The following is a 25,396-nucleotide window of genomic DNA, read 5'->3' on the forward strand; positions in this document are numbered from 1 at the left end:
TTTCTTGATGGTTATAGCTTTCTAATGATAGTTGAGCAATGGGTTGGTCTCGAAACTCACTTCCCAAATGTGGGACCCACTTAGGAGTTTGGTGTCATTTCGAGAACCATGGAATAATGGTGTCATAATGGGTGTTGTTGATCTTGTAATTGTGCTAAGATTATGTTGTTGATAGCTTGGCTCATGGAAGAAGTTTAATGAAAAGGAAAGTTAAAGCTCGTTGGTTCGTGAGCAATTTGGACTCAAGCTAGGTTTGCCTTACTTATAGTTAGATTGAGCTTAATTGTAGTATATTTATAATATCTTATGAGATTGGGCAGGGTATTAGATGATAAATTAGTGAATGATGATACTTGGTAATATTTAATCCTTGCAGGCTATTAAATGTGGAAAATTTCATGCTTGACTATAGCCGAGAACCATGGATAGTTCTATTTGTAGTCTCATGAATAGTATGAGAATACCATAGTGGCTCTAGTAGAGAAGAATTATGTTGCTGACTAACCTTATGAGTATATTGACCTTGACATAACTAGTTATTAATTGGCCTTAGTATTTAAGGTGACTTAGAAAGGATACTTGAAGGAGATTTTCCCTTATAGACTTAGAAAGGATTGATAAGCCCTTATGGTGTAATTTGGATGACCTAGCCTAATTGTGGGTAGAAGTTAGTCTTATAAAAGTAAACTTAGGAATTATTGGGATTTAGGAGTTGTCCCACCTTAAGATAGAACTATGAAATTCCTTAGTGACCTAGATACTTGATGAACCTAACCTAATGATGAAGCTAATGTTTATGTGAAGGATATTACTTTGGGGTTAGTATTGGTAAAAGTGGGAGTAAAATAGGTATCTAGAGAGAATGCACTTGACTTATATTTGACATGCTAATAAACATGTTAACTTGGAAAAGTGGTGATTGCGTATATCATTTAGATACTCTTGCACATGCATTTACTTATATTATGTAGTGATGATTAATAGTAAAGTATGATGTTATGTGCTACTTTACATCACCTATACTTTATCATTGTAAGTTATATATGCTTATTGATTTTACTACATATGTATGTGTATATTGTTGTCTTGAAAGATGTGTTAATGTTATGATGATGACCGGTGAATCTGGAGGATATAATGATGTTATGATGATGACTGGTGAATTTAGAGGATATAATCATGTTATGATGATGCCCAATTAATTCGGAGGATATAATGATGTTATAATTGGTCCTGGTGAATTTACAGGATATAATGATGTTATGATGATGCCCAGTGAATCCGTAAGATACGATGATGTTATGATGATGCCCGATGAATTCGAAGGATATAATGATGTTATGATGATACCCGATTAATCCAAAGGATATAATGATGTTATGATAATGCCTGGAAAATCCATAGGATACAATGATGTTACAATGATGCCTAGTGAATTTGAGGATAAAATGATGTTACACTAATGCCTGGTGAATCCGAGGATATAATTATGTTATGATGATGCCCGATGAATCCAGAAGAGTTAATGGTTATATGATGATGCCCGGTGAATTCGAAAGAGGTAAAGATGTTATGATGATGTTATGTGTGGCGAATCATTAAGAAGTCATGGTTGTATGTGAGGTTATCAGGTGTGTGGCTAAGCCTATTAGTGTACTTGGTACATGATGTCTTCCTTCGTAAATTGTTATCTATTCTTTGTCAGTAACTACTAGATAATAGGTGTGACCATTGTTAAATCTAATTTCTAACAAGAAGTAGATTATGTCAAGTATTAGGTTAAGGTTTATGGTTATGTGTAATCTTGTGTTGAACCAAGGATCACCTAGTAAATCTACTTAGCTTGGATAAATGGTTATGTTATGGAATTTTTCCTAGTAAAGTGGCTTATATGACATCTAGTTGTCTCTAATAAATGACTATGACTTGTAGGCTAGAATCCTAGTGAACTAGTTGGTGGACCTTACATAGCTAAAATATGAAAACTAGTCCTTAAGGTTGTGGCATGCTTAATGATAATAGACTAAGTATTGTAAGATAAGTGGTTATGTTGACATCTAGTATGTGATGTCATGGTGGCTTAATTGATAGCTTATATAATTAGGAGGCTAACTATAAGATGGCTTTATGATGAGTGAATAAATAATACTGTTGGTAACTTGTAGCTTTTCCTTATTTGATTACTAATAAACTATTAGAGTTGCAAACTAATAGCTCATGGAAATGGAGGCTAGCTAGTATAGGCTAGACATAAAGTGTCACGACCCATACTAGGGACTGGCTGTGACGGACATCACGAACCAAGAAGGTCCAAAATGCCCTTGTCTATCTGGTAATCATGCACAATATTCATATAATAAATAAGATGCGAAACAAAATGTACTACGAAAACATGGTCAACTTTGAATTCAACATAAGTATGGAAACTGTAAATAAAATTCATCTAAATAACATATGAAATCTAACAACTGTCTGTATCTGCGACAAGGCCCCAGTAGACCAAAACTGGAATAACTGGCATAATCTGATAAGATAGGCCTTCTGGAATAGAGAAGACTCACTACTGCACAATCTGATCAGTTGTCTGAATTATCTACTGCTTATCTAGACCCCTAGACTAAGTCTCAAACCTGAGAGGTAGAGGGGAGGGGGTCAATATAGATGTATTGTTATGCAGAGCATATCCAAAATAATTATTTATAAGTCAACATACGTGAGAGTAATTTAAAACGGTTCATAAGTATATCATGTAGTAAGAATTCACATGGGCATTTTAAAGACTTTGTAAAAATCATATCAGCTTTAAGAAATCCGTGTTACTTCTGCGTTAGGTGGTATACCATACAAATCTTAAAAATTCCATAGGCTATATGGAAACTGCCATTAACTTGGCAGTGAAGCCCCTAACCTAAGTGTGTCGCAAGGGTCAAAGTCTTTGAATCTACTATGCCACATGGTCATCACCAGCGTACAATAATAATCTACCCGTATCAACAAATACGGTTTCAGGGTAAGAGTTGCTTGAACTCGCGCCTTCTTTGGGTAACCACCTACCCCTCTTCAAACCACTTTTTAAAACTGAATCAAAACATACAGTCTCTGAAAACATACTCTGAAAACATACTATGAAAATATAATTTGTTATGGCATAAATACATATGGTATTGTCATACCAATGACTTACAAGTCACATTTCTAAGCCATTATTCGTCTATTATAAATCTCTGTATTCAAAACACAAGTTTTGAGACCATTATTTCAATAATTCAATTCAATGAATCTTTCTTTTGTTTCAAACCTTATCTAAACACATGCAATTATTTCTCATAGACACAAGAACATATTGATATCAACAATTACCTTTTCAACAATTCCAAATCATGTTCAAACGTCAGGATATTGCAAAAAAAATATCTTTCAAATAAAAAAATCATAATCTTTAATTAAATACAAGAGAGGGAGTTCAAAATTTATGCTCTCAACAGTTTTAAATCTCAAATTCATACATATACATATATATGTAAATCAATTTAGGGGAAAACAACACAAGACCAGAGAAATATTAGCATTGAAACTTTTGAAATGCATAATCAATAGTATAGTTTTCAAAACCCCCATAAAATACATGCATTAAAACTTTTAAATCATGCTTTAACAATTTCAAGCCTATGTAGTTTTTAGGATAAACCCCATGTACCTTGATTACGAAGAATAAAGGATGATCCTTTAATCCTACCGTTTGAGAATTCCAATTCTTTAGTCAATTTTGAAAACCCACGATTGAATCTTGAGTTTCTTGAAGGAGATGTGTATGAACTAGGGTTTTTGTTTTGAGGAAAATCTTGAGAATGTCATATACTCTGCTTGTAGAGGTCTTAATCTATTGTTTGGAAGTTTTAAGACGCTTGGAAAAAGTCCAAATTACCCTTATTAACTTCTGAATGAAGCTGGAAAAAATTAAACTGGGAACTCGATTTTATAGGTCACTGCAACGCGCCACTATCGCAGTGGCTCACTCGTAATGCCTCAAATGGTGCCATCTTAATACTGGAATGGAAACTATTATTATATGCAAACTTTATCAATGGAAAGTGTTCTACCCAACTATCTTTAAAATCAATCATGCAGGCCTTCAATATACCCTCAAGGGTCTGGACGGTGAGCTCAGCTTGCCCATCTATCTGAGGGTGGAAAGCCGTGCTTAAATTCACTTGGGCACCTGAACCCTTTTGAAATGATCTCCAAAACTGTGAAGTAAACTTTGTACCTCTATCAGATATGATGGACACAGGTTCCCCACACAAACGAATTATTTCTGCAATGAATAGCTTGGCATAATCCTCTCCCGAATAATTTGTTCTAACAGGTAGAAAGTGAGCTGACTTGGTCAACCTATCTACAATTACCCAAATGGAATCATACTGGTTTTGGGACCTCGGAAGTCCTATAATGAAGTCCATATTAATAATCGCCCACTTCTATAAAGGCAAAGCTATATCTTGAGAAGAACCACCTGGCCTCAAATTTTCCACTTTAACTTGTTGACAATTCAAACACTTGGCAAGGTAGTTAGCCATATCACGCTTCATATTATTCCACCAATAAATGGTTTTCAAATGTTGATGCATCTTAGTAGAGCCAGGTGAACAACAAACCTCGATGTGTGAGCTTCATCAAGGATTTTCTTCCTCAGACTATCTATATCTGGCACACACAACCTACCCTGGTATCTCAAAACACCATCACCACCAATTTCAAAAGACAATACCTTTTGTTAACCCATATCTTTCTTGATCTGCATCAAGATGGGATCTTCAACCTACTTCTTTTTAACTTTTGAACAAAGGGAAGATTTAGCAATCTCATGAACAACCATTCCTTTATCCTCGAAATCCAAAATTTGCACTCCTAGATTTTTAAGTCGGTGAATATCCTTCACCATCTACCTCTTTTATTTCTACACATGAGAAAAACTTCCCATAGATAACTTGCTGAGGGCGTCGGCTACCATATTCGCCTTGCCCGGATGACAGTACAGGCTCATGTCATAGTCTTTTAAAAGTTCCAACCACCGCCTCTGCCTTTGATTCAATTCTTTTTGCAAGAAAACATACTGTAAACTCTTGTGGTCAGTAAATATATCATCGTTTACCCCATACAAATAGTGCCGCCAGATCTTAAATGCAAAAACCACAGCCGTTAACTCCAATTCATGAGTAGAGTAGTTCCGCTCATGCACCTTCAACTATCTAGATGCATAAGCCACTACCTTACCATTCTGCATAAGTACATAACCAAGTACCACTCAGGATGCATCACAGTATACAACACAACCTGTTGTACCTTTCAAAAGAGTCAGAAAAGGAGCATTAGTCAACTTGTCTTTCAACTTTCCAGAACTATTCTCACAAGATTCAGACCACAAAAACTTTACCTTTTTCTGAGTCAACTTAGTAAGTGGTGTAGCTATGGAACAAAAACTCTCTATGAATCTTCTGTAATAACCCGCCAAACCCAACAAGCTCCGAATGTCGGTTGGAGTCGTGGGTCTGGGACTTTTTCTCACTGCCTTAATCTTTTAGGGATCAACCTTAATCTCCTCATTAGACACAATATTCCCCAAGAATGCAATAGAATTCAACCAAAATTAACACTTGAAAAATTTTGCATACAACATATGATCTTTAAGGGTTTGAAGGATGATTCAGAGGTGATTGGCATGGTCCTGCTCGCTCTTAGAATATACCAAAATGTCATCAATGAATACAATGAAAAATAGATCCAGAAACTGATAGAAAACCTTATTCATTAGATCCTTGAAATATCTAGGGGCGTGATACGCCCAAATTACAACTCTCATTAGAAAGTGCAAGCGGTCTCTGTCAAATATAGAACCCAACTAGGTTGGGTGTCGAATCCCACAGGGAATACTATGATCACTAAGTATTGCGATTATTATTAGACTGTTGATCGAAGGTTCCAAGGTAAGGGGAGTTTCAGTTTAGGTGCACAATAATATTATCAGTGTAACGATGAGATGATATGTGTAATGATATTTGATCACAGAGAATGACAAGTTAGGGTTATGTCCACCTTGTAGCTTCTACTTCTCTATTAACTATGAGTAATACGGATTTTATACATGCATGTGCTTATAGAGAGACGTATTCTAATTCTAAATCCAAGTGTTTCTCAACCATCAAGGATTTATTCACCTTAGTTCTCTCGAATCCAAAGTGTACAACCAATTGTACGAACTCTCCAAGAAGTTAATCCTGCTAAGGCATTAACATGTAAAATAGAGGTTGGAAACCCTATTTCCTTGTCACACTCTCTTTTCCAAATAGTAACTTTTCTATTGAACAAGTTATTGCTATAATGGCGCATTCCCTATGTTTGCAACCACGAGAATTCAATTAAAATGAAGAGAGTAATGATATAAGTGGATTAACACATCATAAATTCAAAAACCCATAGCAATAGAGAGTATACTACAAGGTTTCCATAACCCTAACAAATACACTTAGTTACTCATGAATAAAACGAAAATGAAAATAGAAATATTCATCATACCAAAACTTAGAACGATGTTGGTGATAAAGATGAATAGCGAAAATAAGAGAGAAAAACGTTTATCTCTCTCCGTCCTCAAGCTAAGCCATTTTCTCTTGTTTTCAAAATAATACAGAATGTGAATTATCCCTAAAAATTCAGCAATAAGGCTTTTAATAACATCCTTCTCTAATAAATTGCTACTGCATCCTTAACTATTTAAAAATATTGAGTTTTCCCGGGAAAAAGTTCCCATACTCCAAATGCTGCTTTTCTTTTTATGTGAAGTTTTCTTTGCTATCCACAGGTCCCCAAAGTGCTATAATCTTCCTCATTAGTACCTGAAAAGCATGCTAATCACATAGGTTAGCTCACTTAACTAAAAATAGACTAAAAGTGCAAGAATTATGTATTTTATCCTCAAAACTTAGCTAAAACATGGGTAAGTTATGGTGCTTAGACGTATAAATACGCCCAACATCAGCGCATTAGTCATCCCGAAGGACAGGACTAAGAATTCATAATGGTCGTATCTGCTTCAGAATGCTGTTTTGGAAATATCTGACTCTCTAACTTTCAACTGGTGATATCCCGAACAAAGGTCTATCTTTGAAAAACATTTAGCACCCTAAATTTGATCAAAACTACTATCAATCCTAGGAAATGGATATTTATTTTTAATCATGACCTTATTCAATTGGAGGTAATCTATGCACATAGGAAGGGAATCATCTTTCTTTCATACAAAAAGTACAGGTGCACACCATGGAGACACACTAGGGTGGATAAAACCTTTATCTAGAAGATCTACTATCTATTCTTTTAACTTTTTTAGCTCTGCAGGAGCCATCCTATATGGCAGAATAGAAATAAGACGGGTATCTGGTAATAAATAAATAACAAAATCTATCTCCCTATGAGGTCAAAATCTTGGGAGATCATCTGGAAAGACATTTGGGAATTTATTCGCTACAGGGATAGACTGAAGAGGGACACTTTTGGCACTAGAATCTTTAACCCAAATAAGATGATACAAGAAACCTTTAGAAATAAGTTTACGGGCCCTGAGATAAGATATAAAATTCCCTCTAGGTGCTAGAGATTGTCGCTCCCATTCTATCACCGACTCATTCGAAAAAGAAAAGGTGACTCTTTAGGTCCTGCAATTCAAGGTGACATAGCACGAATAGAGCTAGTCCATCCCTAAGATGGCATCAAAATCTACCATATCAAGTTCTATGAGATTTGCCTCAGTATCCCGGCTGAAAATAGACATAACACAATTTCTATACACCCTCCTAGCCTTAACAGAATCTCCCACCAGGGTGGAAACCAAAAAAGGTTCAGCAATTATATCAGGCTCAAACCCAAAACCAACAGCCACGTACGGGGTCACATAAGACAAAGTAGACCCTGGATCAAGTAATACATACATATCATGAGATAAGATTTGCAACGTACCAATGACTACATCTGTTGAGGCCTCTGCCTCCTGGAAGTTGGTCCAATCATACAACCTGTTCTGACCGTTTTCGGCCGATGAAGTGGCACCCTTATGGAGATGTGGTGCAGATGAATTCGCCCGTGACTTGGCTCCTCCAACATTATTCTTTACTTCCGGACAGTCTCTCTAGATATGGCCTGGTTGGCTGTACGAATAACACACCAAAGCACCTAAATGACATCTCCAAGGATAATTCCTCCCGCATCTCCCACAACACAGATAAGACCAAGAGGTTTAGGCTACACTTCCCTACGACTGTATACCCTGCATCCTTAGCCCCTGACTAGACTGAAAATTCTGGGTGGGTTGCTCAACTGTGGGTCTGGACACTGGCGCACTATCTGTCGACTGTGCATTACTCCAAATCTTTTTCTTTTGCCATTACCACCCCAATTACCGCTCTGCTGTTGACTATTACTCTGGTCTGTCGCTCTGGCTCTCTTTGCCTGCCGGTCCTTTTCCCTATATTTGGCTATCTTCTTCTTCTTCTCCTCAACTTGCTGTATGTGGACTGACAATCAAGCAAAGTCCATATCCCTATTTAGCATAGCTCCCTGACACTCATGCACCAGATTATCTAAAAGGCCGAAAGTAAACTTCCTTATTCGGGCACACATACTACTCGTCATGTCAGGAGCATAACGGGTTAGCTGGTTAAACTTTAAAGTATACTCCTGAACACTCATCTTACCCTGATTAAGGTTTATGAACTCCTATTCTTTAGCTTCCCTCAGCACCAGAGAAAAGAGTCGGTCAAGAAAAGTTTCCAAAAACTTTTCCCAAACTGTGGGCTCAACACGGTCTCCCTTCGTATCTTCCCACTTGTTGTACCACTGGTTCGCTAAATCCTTTAACTGGTATGCTGCTATCTCTACACCCTTCACCTGATCAATATGCACTACTTTGAAAATCTTCTCCATTTAGTCTATAAACTCCTGTGGGTCCTCTTCTACCTTAGTGCTAGAGAACTTGGTGAGTTCATTCTGATGAACTGGCCCACTCTAGTAACTTCAGAAGTAACAGGCGTAGACCCAGTATACTCCGACCTCTGAGTCTGTTTGGCTACCAGCTGTGCAAGCATATGAATAGATTGTCTGAATTAAGCATTAGAAACCTCTCCTTCATGAGGCTAAGTGCGATTAGCCCCCTTCCGGGGAGCCCTGGGAGGATAGGTCAGTACAGGAGGTACTCCCGAAGTAGGAACAGGTTTTGGAGTATGAGTTCTGTTATGGGTCTGCACCCCATGGGTGGGACGGACTTCATAATCCTGAGCATTAACATTGGTGCGGCGGGGAGGCATCAGTAGTTTTCTGAAAAGCAAGAGGTCATTGATTAGGGGAAAGATTAGACTCTGAAGGAAAAACTAAGTCACAAAGAAAAGGAACATTCTTAAGCGCCTAGTAGCCTCCTACTTATGAGTGTAGCGTGCTACATACCCATAAATAAGACTCTACCCGACACAATTTTATAGACACCTTAGGACCACGAACTAATCTCTGATACTAAGTTTGTCAAGACCCAAACTAGGGCCTGGCTATAACGGACATCCCAAACCATGAAGGGTCGGAATGCCCTTCTGAATTCAATATAAGTATGGAAACTGTAAATCAAATACATCTAGATAACATCTGATTCAGTCTGCAAAATCTCTACTACATGAAATCTTACAACTATCTAAAACTGGGGCAAGGCCCCCAGTAGACCAAAACTGAAATAAGTGACATAATCTCAGAAGACAGGACTTCTAGAATAGAGAAGGCTCACCACTGGACAATCTGATCAGTTGTCTAAATTATCTACTTCTTATTTGGACCTCTAGAATGAGTCTCTAAACCTAAGAGGTAAGGGGAGGGGTTCAATACAGATGTACTAGTACGCAGAGCATATACAAAATAATCATATATAAATCAACATATATGAGAGCAATAAAAATAGTTCATCAGTATATCATGTAGTAAGAAATCACATGGGCGTTTTAAAGACTCTTTAAAAATCACATCAGCTCTGAGAAATCTGTGTTACTTCTGCGTTAGGTGGTATACCCTACAACTCTAAAAAATTCCATGGGCAATATAGAAACTGCCATTAACTTGGAAGCAAAGCTCTGCAACCCAAGTGTATCGCGAGGGTCGGAGTCTCTGAATCTACTAAGCCACACGGCCGTCGCCAGCGTACAATAATAATCTACCCGTATCGGTAAATACGGTTTCAGGCTAAGAGTTTCTTAAACTCGCGCCTTCTCCAGGTAACCACCTAACCCTCTTTAATTCTATTTTTAAAACTCTATCAAAACATACAGTCTCTGAAAACATACTCTGAAAACATGCTCTAAAAACATAATCTGTTATGACATAAATACATATTGTATCATCATACCATTTTCTTGCAAGTCACATCATTGAGCCATTATTAGTCTATCATAAATCCCTGTATTCAAAACACAAGTTTTGAGAACATCATTTCAATGATTCAATTCAATAAATCTTTATTTTTTTCAAACCTTGTGTAAACACATGCAATTCTTTCTCATACACATAACGACATATCGATATCAAGAAACACCCTCTCAACAATTCCAAATCATGTTCAAATACCAGTATATTACAAATGAAAAACATCTTTCAAATCACAAAACCATAATCTTTAATTCAATACAAGATAAGGAGTTCATAATTTATGCTCTCAACAGTCTTAAATCTCAAATTCATACATATACATATATATGTAAATCAATTTAGGGGAAAAGACCACAAGGCCAGAGCAATAGTAGCATTGAAACTTTTGTAATGCATAATCAATAGTATAGTTTTCAAAACCCCCATAAAATACATGCATCAAAACCTTTAAATCATGCTTTTACAATTCAAGCGCATGTAGTTTTTAGGATAAACCCCACGTAACTCGATTACGAAGAATAAGGGATGATCCTTTAAGCCTACACGATCTAGGGTTTTTATTTTGAGGAAAATCTTAAGAATGTCATATGTTTTGCTTGTAGAGGTCTTAATCTACTATTTGGACATTTTAAGAGGCTTGCAAAAAGTCCAAATTATCCCTGTTAACTTCTGAATGAAGCTAGAAAAAATTAAACTAGGAACCTAATTTTATGGGCCACTGCGATGCGCCACTATCACGGTGGCTCACTGGAAAATGGCGAATGGGAATTTGGGATCCTCCACGACTAGCCACTATCGTGAGGTCTTTTTGGAATTTGACAATTGATAATTAAACCTTCTCCGCGACACGCTAAACACTAGAATGATGATGTTTTACGACTAGCATATAAAATAGCCATAACTTCTTCAACGAGTGTCCGATTTGGATGAATCTTATACCGACATAAAGCTTATTTTGTCATCTATGAAATGAAAAGTTGAAATCTAAGGGATTCCATTGGAAAGTAAGTATAAACCATTCTAGAAGCCGATTCTTGATATTTTAGGGACAGAATTTAGCTAAGAAAAAACATTGGGAATTACATAAAGTTTATTAATGAGTTAGAGATTAAATAACTATATAACCATGTTATGGTGATGTCAGATTTGTTGCATCAAATTTCGGCATTGATGCTTGTAGACCTCGGTAAGAGTCCATGGAAGGAATGTATAACCTACGACTTTGGTGAGTTGCTTGTGTAGTTGTGCCTTGATATATTGATGAATTGATATTTTGGTGTAGTTTCTAGTGGTATGGGATGCCGTAACGAGTTCTTTGTTTGTTTTCCTTGAGTGTATTTTCTTTTGGTATCGGACGTCATGGTAAGTTCTTTTTCTTTACGATCTAATAATGGTAGTTGTGTTGATTATGGTAAATATAGGCTCATTATGGTATATATGTGGATTTATGCTTCCAAAATGATTACTCATATTGTTTGAAAGATATGGTATATGTGGATATGGAATGTAATCTTATTATTCTAGTTTATTAATGATCTTATACAGTGATATCGGAGAATATTGAGGTTCAATTCTGGACCTTGACTTTAAGTTATTGTCTTACTCTATATCATTATTATATCATAATTTAGCTCAGTTGGTCGATGATGCCTACTGAGTATCGGTGTTTTGGTACTCATACTAAACTTCTGTATCATTTTAGTGTAGACCCGAGTTCTAGTTGTGGCCATTGAGTCAAGATCATGCAGTGTTAATCATCAGGAGATAAGGTGAGCTCTTTTAGTTCGAGTTGCCCTATTTACCTTCTATCCTTATTCTATCTTTTGTATTGAGATGAATGTATAAGAATATTTAAGATTATTAGTTGTTGAGTTGTAATTTTGGTTATCGAATGTAAAGATGCTCTTTTACTAATACTATTAGGTTATGGGATTAGTATTCGAATGTTATTTGTTTCTTTGTAGAATGTTGTTGTTATATTGTGTTCTCACATAGGGCCCATGTTGGATGTTCCTAACAAGGTAACCCATTGTATTAGCTTTGGGTTATGGTGTTAGCTTACCTACAGGTGGGTTATGGTAGGTTCCATCATTACTTTGAAATCGGGTTCTAACAAGGCACCCCATGCAACTTGACAATCTCCTGAAGATATAGCTTCGCATAACCCTCCATCAAGAAGGTAGTCCGCAATGGCAAAAAGTGCGCAGACTCACGATGACCCAAATCGAATTATATTGATTTTGAGTTTGAGGAAGATAGGTAACGAAGTCCATATTGATCACTTCCCACTTCCATTCGGGAAAATCAATTTCTTTTTACAATTCTTCTAGCCTCATTTGCTCAACCTTAACCTGTTGACATACCATGCACTTGGCCACAAAATCAACCACATCCCTCTTCATGCCATTCCACCAATAGATCTCCTAGAGATCTTGATACATCTTAGTCGAGCCGGGATGAAGAACATAGTGAAATTCATGTGCCTCAACCAAAATCAAGTGTCATAACCCTTCAACATCAGGAACATACAACTCCCATGTTATCGTAAACTACCATCACTACCAATCTCAAACTTCACTACCTTTTGCCCACCAACGCCACTCTTGATTTTCATCCAGATAGGATCTCGGACTTGCTTTTCCTTAATATCCTCTCAAAGAGACATTCGAACCACTTCTTGCACCACCATACCACCATATTTGGAGTACAAGAGGCAAACTCCAAGGTTAGTAAAGTTGTGAATATCCTTCACCAATTCCCACTTTTCGTCCAACACATGAGCCAAAATCCCCATGGATAACTTGCTAAGATCATCAGCGACCACATTAGCCTTACCTAGGTGATAGTGAAGACTCATATCATAGTCCTTGAGAATCTCAAGCCATCTTTTCTGCCTGAGATTAAGCTCCCTCTGAGTGAACACATTCTTTAGACTCTTATGATCAGAAAAGATATCCATGTGTACACCATACAAATAATGCTACCATATTTTCAAAGTAAACACAACTGCCAACAGCTCCAAATCGTGAGTAGGATAATTCCTTTCATGCACCTTCAACTGTGTGGAAGTATAGGCAATCACCTTCCCATGTTGCATCAAAACACAGCCATAACATACTGGAGATATATCCGAATACACCACGAACCCATCATTGCCTTCTGACAAAGTAAGAATTTGAGCCATAGTTAACTTATCTTTCAACTTCCCAAAACTCCCCTCACAAGCATCCGCCAAGAAAACTTAACCTTCTTCAGAGTTAACTTAGTCAAATGAGTAGATATCGATGAAAAGCTTTCCACAAATCTCCTATAATACCTAGATAAATCCATGAAGCACCGAATAATGAATGGAGTCATGGTTCTAAGACACCTCTTCACCACAACAATCTTTTATAGATCCACCATGATCCCCTCACTAGAAATACTATGACCTAAGAAAGTTACAGCGTTTAACCAAAACTCACACTTGGATGAGTTGGCATACAACTGTTGTCCCTTTAAGCTTTAGAATACCATACAGAGTTGATTAGCATCATCCACCTCACTCTTTGAATAATACAAAATGTCTTCATTAAAAATAAAGATGAAGAGATCTAAATACTAACGAAAAACCCTCTTTATCAGATCCATAAATGCCACCGGAGCATTAGTCAACCCAAATGACATCACCAAAATCTCAAAGTGCCCATATCAAGTATGGAAAGTCATTTTAGGGATATCCACCTCCCTAATCTTTAGCTCATGGTACCCAAACTGAAGATCTATCTTAAAAAAAAACTTAGCACCTTGCAACTAGTCAAATAGATCATCTATCCTTGGAAGATGATACTTGTTCTTGACTGTCACTTTATTCAACTCCCTATAGTCAACTTATATACGAAGGGAACCATCCTTCTTGTGCACAAACAACATCAGTGCAACCCACCGAGATACAGTACGATGAATAAACCCCATATCTTAAAGATCCCTAACTTGCTCCTTGAGTTCCCTCAACTCGATCAGAGCCATTCTATATAGAAGAATAAAAATTGGATAATTGTTCGGAACAAATTCAATACCAAACTCTATTTTCCTATCCAGAGGAACTCCAAGAAGATCATTCGAAAAGACCTTTGGAAAATCATTAACCACTAGAACTGACTAGAAGGAAGGACCTTTCGAGTTAGAATCTTTAACCCAGACCAAGTGTTAAGGACAACCTTTAGAGATTAGCCTCCGAGCTCTAAAATATGAAATAAATCTCACCCTAGGAGCTAAAGAACAACCCTCCCATTCTATAACCGACTCACCAGGGAACCTAGAGATAACCCTATGGGTTTGACAATCCAAGGATGTGTAACAAGAATGTAACTAATCCATAGACATCAAAATCCACCATCCCAACTAAAACAAATCCACGAAGGTCTACTTGCCACCAACAGATACCATACCTCCCTATAGACTGTCTTAGCAACAACCGATTCAACTACTGGGTAGAATCAGAAAAAGGATCTGAAATAACTTCTAGACAAAAACCAAAAGATTCAGCCACATAAGAAGTCAAATAATGGAAAGTAGACCCTGAATTAAGCAAAGAATAGACATCATGAGAGAAAAGATGTAATGTACCAGTAATGACATTAGGTGATGCCTCAGATTCTTTCAAAATACCAAAGCATACAACCTATTCCAACCAACACTAGAACCAAGAGCAGTAACAAAAGTAAATGCCACACCACCAGGTGTAGGAGCAGAAGATGAAGCCACAGGAATTTTATTTGCCCCCATAGCAACCTTATTAACCAGACAATCCCTGAGCCAATGACCTGCGTAGCTAAACTTGAAGAATTTCTCCCTTCCTTCAGTGCATTAACCCGGATGAGAACGGCCACAAAACCGATAAAAAGGGTACAAAGAAACTGACTAACCCCCACTTGTCATAGATTAGGCGCCCTGTGCTAAAAAATTACCACCATAATAATGACTCATGTTGCCTGACTGGTAAGGAGCACTGCAAGAGGTTAGGAATGAAAACTCCCCCATTTCTTTTACTATCATTCGCAACCATCTCGACCACCTTGAGAATGAAAACCTCCCGAGTCAATAACTTGCTCCTCTTACCCTGCCTATCCCAAAACTCTGTCTGTTTTCTCTTTTCATCCTCCACTTACAGGATATGAACAGTCAACCTAGAGATGTCCATATCTTTAATCAGCAAGGTAGTTTTTCTCTCCAAAATAAAATCACAATTGAAAGAAAAAATGAACATCTCATTCTAGCACGCATTTCAGCAACTAAATTAGGAGCATACCTTGACAATTGATGAAACTTCAAGGCATATTCCTTGATAGATATCCTCCCCTGCTTTGGGTTCAGAAACTCCTCTATCATTGCTCCTCAACTCTTGGGGAAAAAATCGATCTGGGAAGGACTTAGGAAAAGTATCCCACAATAATAATTCTTCCTCATCACCCCTATCCCTATCCTACTCTTCATACCACTGATATGCAACCTCTTTGAGATGATAAGCTATAAAGTTTACCTCTTCCATATTAGTAGAATGAATCACCCAAAATATCTTCTCTAATTAACCCAAGAAGTCATATAGATCCTTCTCCACCTTCACTCTAGAAAATATGGGAGGTCCCATCATCATAAATCTTCTAATCCTTATGGCCTCAGCAGACAAAGCATAAGTCAGACCTCACTCAGCCTGAGTAGTGACCATCTGAGCAATAACATGATTAGATTGACAGAATTCTTCATTAGTCTCCTCATCTTAAGGAGGACTAGTAGTAATTGGTGGAACTCCAGAACTATAACGGATAGGACCATGTGATCGAAGATGAATCCCAGAAGTAGGTTGCAACCCTTCAGTATTACCCCAGATAGGATAGAAAAATTTTCTTATGTTTAAGATCTATGAGGCATGATCTCAAGGATGAATAAACAAAGATTAGAGAAGATTCCAGGCTTGAGACTTCAAGCTTGAGAATAGAATACCAAGAAAGTAAGACATTCCTAAATGTCTTGTAGCCTACCCCTTAAGAGTGTTGCACTCCCCACACCCTCAAAAGATACTCCACTCGGCATGGCTATGTGAGCTCTGAAATGACCATGAACCTAGGCTCTTATACCAACTTAAAGCAACCTGACCAGGGGCCTTATCATAATGGGTGTCCCAAGTCCGTCCGGGATCGGAGACCATCCCCATTCCCAACCCAACCTCCAGCCGCCTGTCCTGAGTTGGTTGAATTCTGAGCAAGTAGCAAGATAGGGCAATAGCTCACTTGAAGACCCTAGGATAAGACATAACCATGACCGATCCAATAGAGTCCAACCATCCCAAACCAAAAAACTAACCATACCAAAACAAGGGCCATAAGCAAGGTCATAACCAAAGACGTTCTAAAACATAATAAATTTATCCCAAAATAAAATAGGATAGAACAACCAATAATATCGTATAATGATTTTAGCCCACTTGTTTATCCTAATGCCAAGTCTTACAATAATACCGATCCCTCCCATTCCAACCCATAGAAGTACAACAAAGCCTCTAACTAAAAGAGATATAAAATCTTATTGGGACATGCCCCCAACCATAGCTAAAAAGAAATATCCAGAATAAAACCAAAATGTCTAAAAGTGTCCATAATTTGAAATGGATCCTTTTTACATGATGGAAGCATACCACTTTAGTCCAAATATTATCCCCGAGTCAATCACTATGTATGAGGAGTAGAACAGCCGGTTCCTGCAAAGCGTAGGTATACAACTGCCTGTAGATGGGTTAGCGGGTGAATGCTAGCATGATCTCAAGATACGAATAAAATAATGCCATTTATAAAATCAATAAAAACCATCCATATCCACACAACCATACACATACATATATATATATATAATCATGTCGGGAAAGGGGACCGGGTTTAGCATGCCTTTAAAACCTTTTCCTAGGTTATGTAGCTTTACCGTTCTAAACCACCCACGGGCTATATAGTTCAGCTCCCTCTGCTGAAAGGGTCCCAGTGTGTGTATCTGCATAACTAGGGAACAAAACCTTGGGATGACTAGTACATCCCCCAAAATATAGTGTGACATCATACACACGGTCACCAAGACCAACCTCATATCGGTAAATATGAGTTTTTAGATTTTGGTCCCTCATGAGACTCTACCTTCCATAACTTTGCTACACTTTCCGCCATTATTGCCCAATTAAAACCAATTTCCAAATAAACAAACCATTATCCATTTATTACCCAAGTTCGTTGATATTGGTATCATCATACTAACCCTTACTTGCAAGTATCATCCACAGCCAATCATTTATAAGTTCAAGAGGACTTTCAAGAGCACTTACCAATTACCATATTAAATAAATTTGGGGATTCTATGTGCCCCACAGGCATAACCATTAGCCATTTACAATTCCAAACCATTAAAATCATGTATAATTCCTTTACTAAGATTTAAAACAAGCAAGAGTTCCATTAAAAATAGTGAATGCAACGAATATATCTTTATAAGTATTATGTCAAACACACTGAGGTTATAATAATACGACCAAAACAATTCCAATTACCATTAAACCATTCCCATGCAATCCAATTATCCAAAACCACCAAAAATGCATATAAAAGCATAATTAGAAACCATAAGAAACCCTAACCAACCATTTAATATAAAAATCCCCAAATTATATTTTAAAACAAAAATCATACCACCAATGAAATTGTGAAAACATTCATAAAAACCATGCAATTAGATAAAATTAACAACGAGGGAAGAGAATATGCCTTAAACTAAGATGATGCTGGAAAGAAATCACCAAGTGAAGCCCCAAACCAATCCTCTAGTTAAAACCCTAGCTTTCCTTACCTAAAAATCTTTTGACAGAATTTTAGAGTGTTTAGAAGATTTTCTAAGTATTAATGAATGGAATAATAGCGTAAATAACCTTTCAAGTAGGTTACAAGTCGTGGGACCTCATTATGATAATCGAGCAAAATATCTCGAATAGCCCTACTTTAGTTGTACAAAATCCCGCCCCAGGGATACGATGGACCTTTACAGTCCCACCCTTCCAATAAAATGGTACCCTCTACTCTACCCTAGACTCAACCTTCGGATCAAACATTGTCCAACATATGACTCATATAATCAAGCAGTAACCGAAGCATATGATCCATACCCTTCATTTGTTCCCAAGGCAGATTTAGAAACTGTCCACCATATGAATCCTGTGTATGACTCATACCCTAGCTTATAGCTCATGATGAGCCACTCATACTTAGATCCAACCTAATTAACCATGTCTAAGATTAAGTTAAGGAACCAAACAATCTGTAACCACCAATATAACTTATACCCTAAAGTCGTACCATTCTAATAACCAAAATCCATCCTTCCAACCAATACTAGTCAGTATACGACTGGGATATGTCATTCGTACCGCAATATACAGCTCGTACCAATGAGTCATATTGGGACCATAGACTAGAATTTGATGAAATTTTTTTTAAAGTCCTGAAACTAGGGTGTTTCAGTCTCACCAGTAGGAACATTCATCCCTGAATAATGGACAAGGTAGGGGTAACCATACACAAGAGTCATTTGCATTATCATATATATTCCTAATCCTTAACAAAGTTTGAAAACAAAGAGGCAAAAATTTTAATCTTTCCTTTAACAAATTCTAAACATACAAATGTGTTGAAGAAAACATTCCTTCCATACGAGTCCCTGGAGCAAAAAACAAATGCGTATATTTTGACTTTTTGTCCTCTTTTGCTTCCCATATAGCTTATTCCACTTTATGATTCCGCAAAGGAACCTTAACAGAAGCCACATCCGTTGTCCGCCACCGACAATCCTGCCTATCAAAGATCTCAATTTGGATTTTTCATAAGACAAAGAATAAGAGATTCCCAATCCTTCTAAAGGAACAACCGAAGAAGGATAACCAATGCACTTCATCAACATGGAAATATGAAAGACCGGATGAACCAAGACCAAGCTAGAAGGAAACTCTAGATCATAAGCAATATTACCAATCCTTCTAAAAATATCATAAGGAGCCATATACCAGGGACTAAGCTTCCCCTTCTTGCCAAACCACACTACTTTCTTCATAGGAGATACCTTGAGGAAAACTTTATCCCCAACCTCAAACTTCAAGTCTCTACTACTATCTTCTACATAGGACTTTTGGGGACTTGTGGGAGCCCTAAGCCTCTTTCAAATCATCTTCATCTTCTCCATAGCCTGGTAAACCAAGTCAATACCAAACATATCTACCTCACCAAGCTCAAACCAATCAATAGGAAATCCATACCTCTTACCATACAATGCCTCAAAAGGGAACATACATATACTAGAATAATAGCTATTATTGTAAGCAAACTCCATTAAAGGTAACCCAATTTTCACTATAATCAATCACACAAGCTTGATACATATCTTGTAATGTCTTAATAGTTCTTGCTTCTTGCCTATCCATTTGGGGATTAAAAGTAGTACTCAGACTAACCTTAGTCCCAAACCCTCTCAAAAAAGATCACCAGAAGTGAGATGTAAACTCATGCCATGATAAAAAAAATAATCAAAATAGTCACCCTATGTAGCTTCACAATCTCCTAAAGATATAACTTCACATAACCCTCCACCGAGAAAGTAGTCTGTACTGGGAAAAAGTGTGAAGACTTAGTCATCTATCTATGATGGCCCAAATTGAATCATCTATATTTTGAGACTGAGAATGATCGATAAAAAAGTTAATATTGATCACTTCCCGCATTTATTTATGCAAATCAATCTCTTGAAATAACCATCCTGACCTCATGTCTTTAACCTTAACCTATTGACACACCATGCACTTAACCACAAAATCAGCCATATCCCTCTTTATGCCATTTCACTAATAGATCTCCTTGAGATCATGATACATCTAAGTCAAGCCATGATGAACAACATAGCATAATTTATGCACCTTAGCCAAAATAATTTATCGCAACCCATCGACATATGGAGCACAGAAACTATTTGGTACCATAATGTACCATCACCACCGATCTTAAACACCACTACCTTTTGCCCACCAATATAACTCTTGATTTTCATAAAGATAGGATATTGCATTTTCTTCTCCTTAATTTCCATAGCAAGAGATGATCAAAAAATTTTTTAAACCACCAAACCACTATACTTGAAGACAAAGAGTCGACCTATAAGATTAGCCAAGTGGTGAATATCCTTCACCAATTATCAATTTCCTTCCTCCACATGAGCCAAAATCCCCATGGATAACCTGCTAAAAGAATCAACAACGACATTATCCTTACCTAGGTGATAGTGAAGAGTCATATCATAGTCTTTGGCAAGCTCAAGCAATCTCATCTGCCTGAGATTAAGCTCCCTCTGAGTGAACACTTACTGTAGACTCTTATATGAAAAAAGATATCCATGTGCACACTATACAAATAATGCCACCATATTTTCAAAGCAAACACAACCCCCAATTGCTCTAAATCTTGAGTAGGATAATTCCTCTTATGTACCTTCAACTTCCTGGAGCATAGGCTCACCTTCCCATGATGCATCAAAACTAAACCAAGACCTGCTCAAGATGTAGCATAATAAACCATGAACCTATCTTTGTCTTCCGACAAAGTCAGAATTGGACCTGAAGATAACTTATCCTTCAACTTCTCAAAACTCCCCTCACAAGCACTCGACTAAGAAAACCTAACCTTCTTCTAAGTTAACTTAGTAAACAGAGCAGCTATCGATGAAAAGTTTTCCATAAACCACCTATAATACCCAACTAAACCTAAGTAGCTCTGAATATCAGATGGATTCATGGGTCTAGGCCACCTTTTCACCATAGCAACCTATTGGGGATCCCCATGATCCCTCACTAGAAATAATATTACCCAAGAAAGTTACAATATTCAACCTAAACTTACTCTTAGATAATATGACATACAACTATTTTCTTTTTTTAAGGTATATAATACCATATGGAGGTGATTAGCATAATCTGCCTCACTCTTTGAATAAACTAGAATGTCATCAATAAACACAATAATGAAGAGATCTAAATACTAACAAAAATACCTCTTTATTAGATCTATAAATGTCGTTGGAGCATTAGTCAACCCCAATGACATCACCAAAAATTCAAAGTGCCCATACCTAGTACGAAAAAATATCTTAGGGATATCTACCTCCCTAATCTTTTATCGATGGTACCCAGACTGAAGATCCATGATAAGAAAGAAATTAGCAACTTGCTACTGGTTAAACAGATCATCTATTATTGGAAGAGGATACTTGTTCTTAATCATCACCCCATTCAGCTGCCTATAGTCAATGCACATCTGAAGGTAACTATCTTTTTTGTACACAAATTGATCTTTAAGTTGTACTCTGAGTTCCCTTAACTTAGTCAGATCCATTCTATATGGAGGAATATAAATTGGATGAGTGTAAGGAACTAGATCAATACCAAACTCTATTTCCCTATCCGGAGGAACACCAGGAAGATTATCTGAAAAGACCTCTAAAAACTCATTAACCACTGGAACTAACTGGAACGCAGGACCTTTCAAGTAAGAATCTTTAACCCAAACAAAGTGATAAAGACCACATTTAGAGATTAGCCTCTGAGCTCTAGGATAAGAAATAAATCTACCCCTAGGAGCTAAAGAACGATCCTCCCATTCTATAACCATCTAACTAGGAAACCGAAATATAACCCTAAGGATCCGACAATCCAAGGATACATAATAAGATGTAACTAATCCATACCCAAAATAGTATCAAAATCCACCACGCCTAACTCAAACAGATCCACCAAGGTTTGATTTCCCCCAAAAGATACCACACACCCCTTATAGACTCTCATAGCAACAACTGAGTCACCTACTAGGTAGAAATAAAAAAGGGATCTAAAATAACTTTTGGATCAAAACCAAAAGATTAATCCATATAAAGAGTCAAACAGGAGAGAGTAGACCCCAAATCATGCAAATAATATACATCATGAGAGAAAAGCTATAACATACTAGTAATGACATTTGGTGAAGGCTCAAATTCCTATCGGGATGCCAAATCATACAACCTATTCCAAAAAACACTAATATCAATAACAGTATTATAAGTAGATGCCACAACACCAGGTGTAGGAGGAAAAAATAAAGCCACAAGAATCTTGTTTGCCCCCGTAGCAACCTTATTAACTACAAAATCCTTGAGTAGATGGCTTGTCTGGCCATACTTAAAACATTTTTCACTTTCTTCATCGTAATAACCCCTATGAGGATGACCACAGAACCTAAAAATGAGGCATAAAAAACTAACTGACCCTGCTTGCCTAAGATTAGGCACCCTATGTCAGAAAATTGACACCACAATGATGACGCCTATCACCCGACTAGTAAGGATCAGTAGAGGAAGAGTAGGAATAGGAACTCCCCCACATATTGTTCTATCATTTTCCACTATCTCGACTATCCTAAGACTGAGCATCTCCCAAGTTAAAAAACCTGCTACTCTTACCCTGCCTATCCCCAATCTCTGCCTATTTTCTCTTTCATCCTCCACATATTGCATATGAATAGTCAGTTTAGAGATATCTATATCTTTAATTATCAAGGCAGTCTTTCTCTCTAAAATCAAATCCTAAATCAATCCAGAAACAAACTTCCACATTCTAGCCTATATATTAGCAACTAAATTAGGAACATACCTTGATAATTAATGAAACTTTAAGGCATATTCCTTGACAGAAATCCTCCCCTTCTTTAGGTTCACAAATTCTGCCATTTTTACTTTCCTCAACTCCTAGGGAAAGAACCGATCTAAGAAGGACTTAGAAAAAATATCCCTTACTACTGATTCTATCATATTACCACTATCCTTGTTCCACTCCACATACCACTTATATGCAACTTCTTTGAGATGATAAGCTACAAAGTTTACCCCTTCTATATTAGTAGCCTGCATCACCTAAATATCTTCTCCTTTTCATCAAAGAATCCCTTTGGATCCTACTCCACCATCACTCAAGAAAAAGTAGGAGGACCTATTTTTATAAATCTGCTAACCCTTGGGCCCTCAACAAACAAAGCAGCAGTTGCACTCTATACAACCTAAGTAGTAATCATCTGAGCAATAACATAAATAAACTAACGGAATCCCATATTAATCACCTTGCCTTGAGGAGAACTAGTAAAAACTATTAGAACTCCAGAACTATAAGGGATAGGGCTATGAGATAAGTAATGAACCCCAAAAGTAGGTTGCACTCTTTCAACATTACCACTAAATGGGATAGAAGAATTTCCTTATGTTCCAGATCTATGAGGCATGATACCAACTGACCATGAACCTAGGCAACTTGATGTGACCCAACCTGGGCCCTTATTGTAATAGATATCCCAAGTCCGTCCGGCACCGGAGACCACCCCCATTACCCAACCCAACCTCCATCCACTTTCCTTGAGTTGGTTAAATTCTAAGAATGTATCAAGATAGTTCAACAGCTCAGATAAAGACCTTGGGATAAGATCACAACCGTGATCAACCTTACTGAGTCCATACATCCCATACTAATAAACCAGCTATACCAAAAAAAGGGCCATAAACCAGGTCATAACCAAAGACGTTCCAAAACATAATATAATTAATACCAAAATAAAATAGGATGGAATAACCAACAATATTGTCCAACATTGTCAGCCCACCAGCTTATTCCAATGCCAAGCCTACCACCCATACCAATCCCTGCCATTCCAAACCGTAGAAGTACCACAAACCTCTAACCAAAAGAGTAATAAAATTTGGTTGGGACATGCCCCAAACCATAGCCAAAATCAATATACAAATTAAAATAAAAATTTATAGAAGTTTCCATGACATGAAATGGAGCCTTCCAAAAGGATGGAATCTCACCACTTCAGTCCAAATATTATCCCCAAGTCAAAGGCTATTTAGGAAGAGAAGGACGGTCGACTCCTGTATAGCATGGGTATATAGACACCAGGAGATGAGTTAGTGGTTGAATTCTAGCATGATCTTAGGATAAGGATTAAATAATTTCATTTATAAAACTAATTAATACCATCTATAAGCACACAACCATACATATATGTATAATTATTTTGGGAAAGGGGACCGGGTTTAGCATGCCTTTAAAACCTTTACCTGGGCTGTGTAGCTTTGTTATCCTAAGTTACCCACAAGCTATATGGGTTCAGCTCCTGATGAGTGGTGATTTTACCAATGATTCACACTCATTATTAGTGCATATTACCTTATTTTAAATAATTAAATACGTCATGGTTGTGATTAAATAAACTAATATCCACTCTTTGTAGTATAAGAGTTGAAAAGATAAAAAGATGTAGAGTAGAGCATGAAATGAACAAAAGGAGCATAAAAGTACATATGAAGGCCTGCAGTGAAAGATTTTTGATTACAATGGTCGTGACTGCAGTCAGTCAAGATGGTCAATTAATCGCAATCGTAGAAGTTAATCATGGTCGGATAGTCACGATCTCAGCCAGAATTGTGTGATCACGGCTTGGCGAAAATGTCCAGCCCATGGGAAAACCTATAATTGCAAGTGCTGATCCTAATTTGAGAAACAAGAATCAAACCTTAGTTTCATGTATCATTCATTCTATCACATTCCTTCTTCCTTAATTTTCTAGGTTTTAGCTCTAAACTTCATAGCCTCTATTTTTAGAGAAGAAAATATTGTGTAAATTTTGAGTGCAGAATACATTAGAAACTTTCTAAGTGAAAGATTTGCTCACTTCCATTGTTGATATTTTGGGAGATCTAAGTTTGAAGTAACATTCTCTTAGATCTTTAATAATTTATTTCAATGGAGATTATGGGTATAATGATGCTTATTTATCATTTATGTAGCTAAGTTTCTCTCTTGCATTTATGT

This window comes from Capsicum annuum, chromosome 7 (genome assembly GCF_002878395.1).
Source record: "Capsicum annuum cultivar UCD-10X-F1 chromosome 7, UCD10Xv1.1, whole genome shotgun sequence".
NCBI lineage: Eukaryota > Viridiplantae > Streptophyta > Magnoliopsida > Solanales > Solanaceae > Capsicum > Capsicum annuum.